At 41.0% G+C, this 9,400-nt stretch overlaps 1 non-coding gene across 1 annotated transcript; it reads right to left on the bottom strand.

The window, feature by feature from the left end:
* Positions 1 to 3,818: 3,818 nt before the first annotated feature.
* LOC147915351 (U6 spliceosomal RNA) lies at positions 3,819 to 3,924 on the bottom strand. The gene has a single exon (XR_015554208.1). It is a non-coding gene; the product is annotated as a U6 spliceosomal RNA (small nuclear RNA).
* Between the last annotated feature and the right edge of the window lie 5,476 nt (positions 3,925 to 9,400).

Raw genomic sequence — 9,400 nt, 5'->3', positions numbered from 1 at the left:
ATGATTCTAAGAATTTATCCATTTCTTCCAGATTGTCAAATTGGTTGGCATATAGCTTTTCATAGTATTCTCTTATAATCTTTTGTATTTCTGAGGTGTCTGTTGTAATTTCTCCTCTGTCCTTTCTGATTTTACTTATTTGTGCCTTCCCTCTTTTTTTCTTGGTGAGTCTAGCTAAAGGTTTGTCAATTTTGTTGATCTTTTCAAAGAACCAGCTCTTGATTTTATTAATTTGTTCTATTGTGTTTTTTTGTCTCTATTTCATTTATTTCTGCTCTGATTTTTATTATTTCCCTTCTTCTACTGATTTTTGGCTTTGTTTGTTCTTCTTTTTCCAGTGCCTTTAGGTGCATTGTTAGATTGTTTATTTGAGATTTTTCTTGTTTGTTGAGATAGGCCTGTATTGCTATAAACTTCCCTCTTAGAACTGCTTTTGCTATATCCCATAAATTCTGGCATGTCGTATTTTTATTTTCATTTGTCTCCAGGTATTTTTTTATTTCTTCTTTGATTTCTTCATTGACCCAGTCGTTGTTCAGTAGCATTTTGTTTAATCTCCACGTATTTGTGACTTTTCTGATTTTCTTCCTATAGTTGATTTCTAGTTTCATACCGTTGTGGTCAGAAAAGATGCTTGGTATTATTTCAATCTTCTTAAATTTATGGAGACTTGTTTTGTGGCCTAATATGTGATTAATCCTGGAGAATGTTCCATGTGCATTTGAAAAGAACGTGTATTCTTCGGTTTTTGGATGCAATGTTCTGTATATATCTACTAGGTCCATCTGTTTTAGTGTATCATTTAAGGCCAATGTTTCCTTATTAATCTTCTGTTTGAATGATCTATCCGTTGGTGTAAGTGGAGTGTTAAAGTCCCCTACTATTATTGTTTTACTGTCTATTTCTGTTTTTATGTCTGTTAATAATTGCTTTATATATTTAAGTGCACCTACATTGGGTGCGTAGATATTTACAAGTGTTATATCCTCTTGTTGGATTGTTCCCTTGATCATTATGTAATGCCCTTCTTTGTCTCTTTTTATAGTTTTTGTTTTAAAGTCTATTTTGTCTGATATGAGTACTGCTACCCCAGCTTTCTTTTCATTGCCATTTGCATGGAGTATCTTTTTCCATCCCTTCACTTTCAGTTTGTGAGTGTCTTTAGGTCTGAAGTGTGTCTCTTGTATGCAGCATATATATGGGTCTTGTTTTTTTATCCCATCAGCCACCCTGTGCCTTTTAATTGGAGCATTTAGTCCATTGACATTTAAAGTAGCTATTGATAAGTATGTACTTACTGCCATTCTTAAACTTTTGTTTTTCTCAGTGTTTTAGTCGTCCTTCTCTGTTCCTTTCTTCTTCTATACAGAATTGATGGTCTCTTTAGTTTGACCTCTCTCTGAAAGCTCTACTCTTTAACTTCCCTCCTCCCTCCTTTTATGTTTTTGATATCATATCTAACCTCTTTTTTGTGCATTTGTATCCATTACCCTCTTATCATGGAAATAGATAATTTTTCCTATTTGTGGTCTTCTCTTTTCCCCTTAAATCAGTCCCTTTAACATTTCTTGTAGCACTGGTTTCTTGGTGACAAACTCCTTTAATTTTTGCTTGTCTGGGAAATTTTTGACCTCTCCTTCCATTTTGAATGATAACCTTGCTGGGTAGAGTATTCTTGGCCGTAAGTTTTTTCCTTTTAGCACTTTAAATATATCGTGCCACTCTCTTCTAGCCTGTAAAGTTTCTGCTGAGAAGTCAGCTGATAGCCTTATGGGGTTTCCTTTGTATGTAACTTGATTTTGTCTTGTGGCTTTTAGGATTCTCTCTTTATCTTTAATTCTGGACATTTTGATTATGATGTGTCTTGGTGTGGGCCTCTTTGGGTTTGCCTTGTTTGGGGCTCTCTGTGATTCCTGTACCTGGATGTCTGTTTCCTTGCTTAGGTTAGGGAAGTTTTCATCTATTATTTCTTGAAATAGATCCTCTGCCCCTTTGTCTCGCTCTTCTCCTTCCGGGACACCTATAACACGGATGTTAGTGCACTTGATGTTGTCCCAGAGGTCCTCTAGACTATCCTCACTCTTTTTAATTCTTTTCTCTTTTGCCTGTTCACCTTGGGTAATTTCTTCTAGTCTTTCATCCAGCTCACAGATCCGTTCTTCTGTATCCTCTACTCTGCTTTTGAGTCCCTCTAGTGAATTTTTCATTTCCAGTATTGTATTCTTCATTTCTGATTGGTTCTTTTTTTATATCTTCCATTTCTTTGTTGACATTCTCACTGAGTTCATCCATTCTTCTCCCAAGATCAGTGAGCATCCTTAATACTCTTTGTTTGAACTCTCTGTTGGGTAGGTTGCTCATTTCTGTTTCACTTAGTTCCTTTTCTGGGGTTTTGTCCTGTTGCCTTACTTGGAATGTATTCCTTTGCCTCCTCATTTTGCCTCTTTCCCTGTGCTTGTGTCTACATATTAGGTAGGTCAGCTATGTCTCCTGCTCTTGGATAGGTGACCTTATGTAAGTGATGGCTTAGGAGGCCTGCAGTGTGCTTCCCTCAGTTCTCAATGTTCCAGGGGTGACCCCTATGTGGGCTACGTGTGTCCTTCTGTTGTGGCCTGTTTGCTCTCCCTGTAGGCACTCAGGTTGGCCGAGTTATGCTCCTAGCCAGCTGTTGTAATTCTCAGCTGCTTGTAGTTGTTGTGGGCCCTTCAGTCTCTTTATCAGGTGTGGGGAGCCCCAGCACAGTTGGCTGCAAGTTCTAATACCACATTTGTGTTGCAGTATTTCTTTTAAGTGAGTAGGCCCCCAGCGTGGCAGGTTGTTAGTCTCAGGGGCTTACAATTGCTATAAGCCTCCAGCCTTTATGTCTCTTGTCAGCTCTCTGAGGATTGCAGCTGGGTAGGGCTGGCCTCAGGCACGGGAGCACCCAATTGTTTCAGGCTTTGCAAGGTGGGGCAAACCCCCTATGTGGGTCTTTGAGAAGCACAAGTCTTCTGCAACTGACAAGCCCTGCCACCCACAGGTCCACACACACAGTCAACACAGTCCTGCCCCGTGTGTGTGCCCAGACCTCTCGAAGCGGACCCAGTCTCTCCATGGCGGGAGCCCCACACACTCCACCACCACCCCACACTCTCCACCCGCTCCTTGTGCATGCCCTGCCCCACTGACATCGGTTCAGTTGCCAGGCTGCAGAGAATCCAGTCACCAATCTATGCAGGCCCACAAGTTGCCTGAGGGCTTGTTGATGGGTGGGGCCAGTCTCTAGCATGGGCTGCCTGCCCTGGCTGAGCTGGATTAAATCGGTGCTCTAGCGCGTGGGGCAGACCCTGGGCTAGCAGGCCCCAGGGAGAACTCCCATGGCGTCTGTGTCAGCACAACCACACCAGGCCACAACAATGGCCGCCGTCAATGTCCCAGTCCCTGGAGAGGCCTCTCCTCTCACTGAGATGCACACAGGGCCTATTAGGTGAGTCTCTTTTCACCAAAGCACTGTGCACCTTTCTTTCTGGTGATTTTAGGTTGCTCTCTGAAACAGGTGAGTTTGCGCATGGGCCCTTTAAGAACCGGTTTTAATGTCTTTGTGAACAAGCTTTTCTGGAGGTACTCCCCAATGTTTTAGTAGCAGGCAAAGTCAGATATTCTGCCACTCGTCTCGATTGTGCTGGGTCCACAAAATGCCCACAGCGGGGGCGCTCCCCGGCTCGGGGCCCCGCTCCTCCAGGGAGGGCTGCGGACCTGTGCGCTGCTCCCGGGCGGCCGTGAGGCGCTGCGGCTTGTGAAGGCGGCGTTTTTCCTCTCCAGAAGGGAGTTTCTGCCTCAAAAATACGGAACGCTTCACGAATCGCGTGTCATCCTTGCACAGGGGTCATGCTAATGTTCTCTGTATAGCTCCAATTTTAGTATATGTGCTGCCGAAGCAAGCACAGCATCTTGTATTTTCTGATGGTACTTTGATCTTTGAAATGTCATTGAGGATAAGGAAAATTCTCATTTTGATATCATCCCAAAGTTTGAACATGCAGTGTGTAGTAAAGAAATAGTAGAGGTTCTGTAGTCTTAATTTTTAAATTTTCCTTTGCTGTTGTCTTTTTTCAGTGAAACTACTATTGCCCCTAATGTTGTGGGTATCAACCACCTCAAATCCTTTTCGTAAGTAGGAAGTGCACGGGGTGTGTATGTGTTCTCAGTTTTCAGACTAATTTGTTTGTCTTCAAGTATCTCTATGAGGGGTGGGGAGAGAGTCATCTTTGTGTTCTGCAACATGAAACTGAAATCAAGATTGATTAATCAGTGACCAAGTTCATGAAGGGTCTTAGGGAAGCTGTGTAGCGGGGGTGGTTCGAGAAGGTGACAGGGGTGACGGGACCATCTAGTAACCAGTGAACCAGGCAGGTAACCTTGGACAACTGACTTAACCTTAAGCCTCTTTATTTTCACCAACAAAACTGAAATAACATCTGCCATGCCTCAGGTTCTGTTATTATGACTATCAAAAGAGATCATGGCTGGAAAATGTTTTGTAAACTGCAAATTACTATATACTTGTGTATATAATTATACATTATTATATGTGTTCATTTGTATACATATTATATGATATACATACATACATAAGCAATGCCTTATTATTAAAATTGGATTGAAGTGTTTCATTTCAGAAAGCGCAGATGTGTTTTCTAAATTTGTAAAAGCCAGCTTTTGCTCTAGACCACTGACACAATATAAATGATTTTTTAAATAATTTTAAAATGAGATTCTCATTTAAGTAAGAACTATTTATAAAAACAAACCTCAAATACCTCCAACAAAAGGTCGTTGTAAGGAAAAAGCACGTCTATGAACTTGAAGAGACTTCAGACTAACACTAGTCCTTCGGAGACATGTGGGGTGAGATCGCATTGCTGGAAAATACTTTACCTTCTCTTTCAAGGAATACTAGACTTTTTTATCCTTTTTTCCTTAGCTTATGGAGAAAATATTGGAGAGGTTCTCTCTCCTTCAGAACCCAGGGAATTTAAGAAACTCTAAAAAAGCTCAATGGTTCGATGGGCCAAGGTCCCTGGGAGGCCCGAGGCCAACGGGATTATGTCCTTGTGAGGCGGCTAAAATGATGCCCAACCACTGCTTTTCTCTAGCTTCACCTGCTGCTGTTCTTTTGAAAGCCTCTTCTACCTTCTAGGAAAATACCCCAAGATTTTCATCTTGGACAAGATTTACATACAAGGGAAATTATCCGAGTGTTGTTTGGAATAGCTACACTGGAAGAATGTTTAAATATCTTTTATGTATGCATATGTGCGTCATCGATATGGTACTGTCAAAGAATGTTTATTAATTTTGGAAAATACTTCATGCTACAATGTTAGATGAAAATGTAAAATCAGAAAAGCAATGATTCTGATTTTATAAAAGTATATGTGCATAGAAAAAGAAGATTAAAAGAAAACATAGCTAAATAGTAATCATGGCTATCTCCTAGGGATGGGTATGAGGAAATTCAATTTCCTCTTATACTTTACCATATTTTATACATTTTCTACAATGATCATATCTTATAGTCAGAAAAAAATGTTTATTTTTATCAAGAAAATCTTTTCCAAGAATGTGAGTTCTGTTTGACTCAGCAACAAATCTGTGTAGAATAAGAACTTATTTTTTCAACTTCTGGTTGCCTTTATATAGCCCTTCTTTTGAGAAAATGGTCCAATTCCTGATTGTAACTTCTACCAGACTCTGCCTTGTGTCTGTAACTAGCCCAGCAGCTTGATGGCATGCTACATCAACAGGACTCACCTTCACAAAGGAGGCAAGTAAAGGGATTTGAAAAGATAAATTCACTTGTTCACTGGTTCAGCAAATACTTATTGATCTGCTGTTCTGCCAGGCACATTTTTAGGCATTTTACTTCCAGGAATTCAGTATGATGGACCTGGAAGGAGAGATCTAGGGCCACGGTTTGAGGCTTCTTTCCTTCTGGAAGCTGTGTCCAGCTAAACATTTCTCACATGTGTCAGTTCTTCTCTGGACAGATTAGCAAAACTCTCTGAAAGACGACTTTGTGTTATTAAATTCAAAAAGCATTTAATGAGCATGTTCTGTGTGCCAAATACTATGCTAAGAACTGTGGATATGGAAAAGAAGTGTACAGAATGATCCCATCTTCGATCAAGGCACCAACATCTCCCTACTGCTTGGACCGCCCGACATGACCGTCGTAAATCATCACTGTTCTTTGTGTAGATATGTGGAGGCAACAATATTTAGCTCCTCCGTTGGGTGTTCCAAACTTTGCTGTCATGAAATTCCACTCTTATCAGTTATATTTGATATTCAAGTACCCCCTCTTCCTAATTCTTTTGGTAAACTTTAAATGCACCCTGACAAATAAAAACAATGGCTTTTCCACTTTTTTTATAAATCCTATGAAGTCTATGTGGACAGCAGACCATTACGATCTAGTCTTCTGGCTGTTATAAATAAAGCTGCATTCATTTAGTTCTTATTATTCTGAATATATTAACACTAGATTAATCAAGATCACCCAGGAATTAAAGTATTTGTCCCAAACAATATGCAAAAATAGTCCATGATTTTCCCTAATACTCTCACTTGTTGATACTCCCTAGGCCTAGTCACAGATTCTGGGCTTCAGAATCAATGTCCTTTATAGTATTAGAGGTGGGTGACAGTCAGTAACAAAAACCCTCTCCCCACCTTACTGCACGTTTAAAAGCATCCAGAATATTAGTTAGTATTCAGTAAACTAGCAAAGTGAACAAACAAAATCTATGGGATGAATACCTATGATGGATATTGCATTTATCAACAAAATCTAAAAAATAATTTCTGTGAATACTGAACATTTTTTGTGTATGTAGAACTATTATAACAGAGATTCTCAAGCTTTAATGAGCATGCAAATCCCCTGGGACCTCATTAAAATGCAAACCCAAAATCTGGGGTGAGGCCTGAGGGTCTGCAATTTAAGAAGACCCCAAGTGATCCTGATGTTGCTGCCCCTGGACCACACTTTGAGTAGCAAGAATCTTAAGATTTATCTCATAGAAAGAAATCTGAGCATTGGAGGAAAATTCTGAGCTATTGAAAATAATCTTCTTTTAGAGCAAGATAATACACTCCAGGAAATTAATTGAGGCGTGGGTCTTTGGGACATTGTCTTTGGAAGGCTGTACATGGCAGAATCACTGTTATGGTCAGGGCCTTTGGGGATGGGTGTTGCAGGGAAGAAGGGAGGGCTTGGCAATCCACAGCCTTCAGGTGGGGCACGGAAGCAGCCTGTCTTCAAACACATAGGCTCAGTGAGATATGAAGTGAGGAAATGCTTTGCAAAGTACAAACTAAATGTCAGATGATATTATCATCATCATTGTTTTGCACAATGTACTGGGTCCTGAGGCACAGTCTTAGTGAGTGAGGAAAATAAAAGAAACACAATTCCTATTCCAGAGAGCACTGGATGGCACTGATGATCTTTCCTGAGGGTTTCTTGAGGAGAAGGCCAGGGCCACAGGGTAGGGAAGGGGGTGGCCAGCTCATGCCGACTTCACTCTTTTCCTCACCCTTCAAGTCAGCTAGTTTCTCCTTTCACTCCAGCCTCTGCCTGCACGGCTGTTCCTACCCATAACCCCCCAGCCCTGTCCCAGCAAAAGTGAGTTTGCCAAAGGAGCTGAAACGAGCGTTTGACCTCTCCGCTTACTTAAATTCTCTCCGCCGCTCCCACCCAACCTCTCCCAAAGGCTCTCATTCCATATCCATTATGAAGTACGATTATAGAGCAAATTTGCTCATCTCATCATCAGTCTTGGGAAATAAAACAGGCTGTCTTCCTCCAATATGTTTTACATTTTCCATTCATTTGTCTATCTACTCATCTATCTGTCCACCCATCGTCTATCTATCTATCTACACGTGTATGTGTGTATATACATATATATAAACATCCTCCATTTATGTCTTTAATGAGGTTGAAATTTCTCGGTCCTCATTGTTGCATATGGTTCATGATGTTATTTTATTTTATGTATTTTTTTGCTTTTATCTACATTGTCGATTATCTTGGACAGTTAGCAGTAATATGGCGCTTCACTTGTTGGTATATGCTGACCTGTCTATGCTCTTGTGGACCTGCTATCAATACAAACAATGTTTGCTCAGGAGTGGGAACTGTTTGGTTTTTATTTGTTTGTTTGTTTGAATCTCTAATGGGAACTACTCAGAGGATGGAATTACCTTGCTCTTGACAGCTACCTGGTCATAGAAATTCCAACTTGATCTGATTTGGTGTACTGGGGAGAAGTAATTGGGCTTCAAAGTCCAAGCTGTGATCAGTGGACTCTCAACTAGAATCAAAAAGGATGGAAAATTCTTGATCAAATGTTTAACAGCAGTTGACCATAAAGGTACATACTTCTGGTACCTCATTCCTCATTTAACATTTATTCAACAGCTGTTTATTGACCACCTACTCTGAGCAAGTATCTTGGTTACAGTGGAGAACTAGAGACAACATTGGCCCTGAAGGTGCTCACAGCCGGTGTGTATGTGTGCACTGGCGCATGTGTGCCTAAATAGCCATGTCTGTCCCAGTGTATGTGTGTGTCTGAGTGTAATCATCTAAGTGTGTGTGTGTGTGTGAGTGTGTGTGTAAATAGGGAGAGTAGTCACCAGGTGGACAGATAATTGACTTCTTCAAAATGATATGTCACAGAAAAGTAGAGGTAAGCATAGAGCACTGAGAGGGCATGTGGGAGGGTCTCCTGACCCAGTCATGGAGGTTAAAGGAAGACACCTAAGCTGAGACTTGAAGGGTGAATAGAATCAGGCAGGCAAAGTGTAGGGGAATGAAGGTGTTTCAGTCAGAGGAAAAGGCATATCAAACCCCAAGGTGAGCCAATTTTGGCATGAATGTAGCTTTGAGTGTTGGGCAGGAGAGCCTGTTAGAGTCAAGGTGAGGGAGGTAAACAGAGACCAGATCACATCTCCCACGTCCAAGTGTGAGATAGACACTCCACACTACATTTCTAACACTCTCCCTCTGCTAGAATAATAATCCCTGGAATATTTTTCTGTAATTTGTTCACTGGTAAAATCTGAACATCCTCGAACTTTGTCTCTACCCCATTTCTTTCTGTTCCATGTAATCATCATGCAATAAACAAAAATACCTGGTTGTGGCAGGTGTAGGAGAAAAGGGGGAAGCTTGGCCTCTCTCTCCACTGAAGCCGTAGCTCTTTGTGAACGAGGAGTCTTTCCACCTCCTACTTATAAAACATTCACACACAGTGAGGCATCTCAACAAAAGTTTTGATAAATACCACACTCCACCTCGCTATGTTAATGCAGGAACACTAAGGCCTATCTCCTGCAGCCAACGGTTTAG

The sequence above is a fragment of the Ceratotherium simum genome, chromosome 13, assembly GCF_057802395.1.
Source record: "Ceratotherium simum simum isolate JZ-2026a chromosome 13, ASM5780239v1, whole genome shotgun sequence".
NCBI lineage: Eukaryota > Metazoa > Chordata > Mammalia > Perissodactyla > Rhinocerotidae > Ceratotherium > Ceratotherium simum.
This window is presented reverse-complemented; position numbering and strand designations above follow the sequence as displayed.